Genomic DNA, 309 nt, shown 5'->3' on the forward strand with positions numbered 1-309 from the left:
TGAAAATACACACAGGACAGGTTCTCGAGTGGTGTTTCCGCGTCATAAAGCATTCACGAACTCTGGCCTAGATTTATATTCCGGGCCTGTGTCGAATCAAAGAAAAATCAGAGAGGGAACACCGGAACTTTTACCCTTCCCCCCTTGTCGAGGGGATGGATGAAAGGATCGCGCAAAGACATTTCAGGGAAGGGAACAAAAACTTTAAATATTTGAACGGTAGTCGATCGTGCGGTGTTCTCGTCCTATTTCACCCCCGATGGTGGCTTCCTGTCGAATTCTCTCTCTCTCTCTCTCTCTCTCTCTCTC

At 47.6% G+C, this 309-nt stretch overlaps 1 protein-coding gene across 4 annotated transcripts in view; it reads right to left on the minus strand.

Annotated features, from left to right (window-relative positions):
- Nucleotides 1-309, minus strand: part of LOC102681671 (serine/threonine-protein phosphatase 2B catalytic subunit 2-like) — a 77,761-nt gene that overhangs the window by 33,845 nt on the left and 43,607 nt on the right. The window lies entirely within an intron of this gene.

Source organism: Apis dorsata, unplaced genomic scaffold (assembly GCF_000469605.1).
Source record: "Apis dorsata unplaced genomic scaffold, Apis dorsata 1.3 scaffold_99, whole genome shotgun sequence".
NCBI classification, from domain to species: domain Eukaryota; kingdom Metazoa; phylum Arthropoda; class Insecta; order Hymenoptera; family Apidae; genus Apis; species Apis dorsata.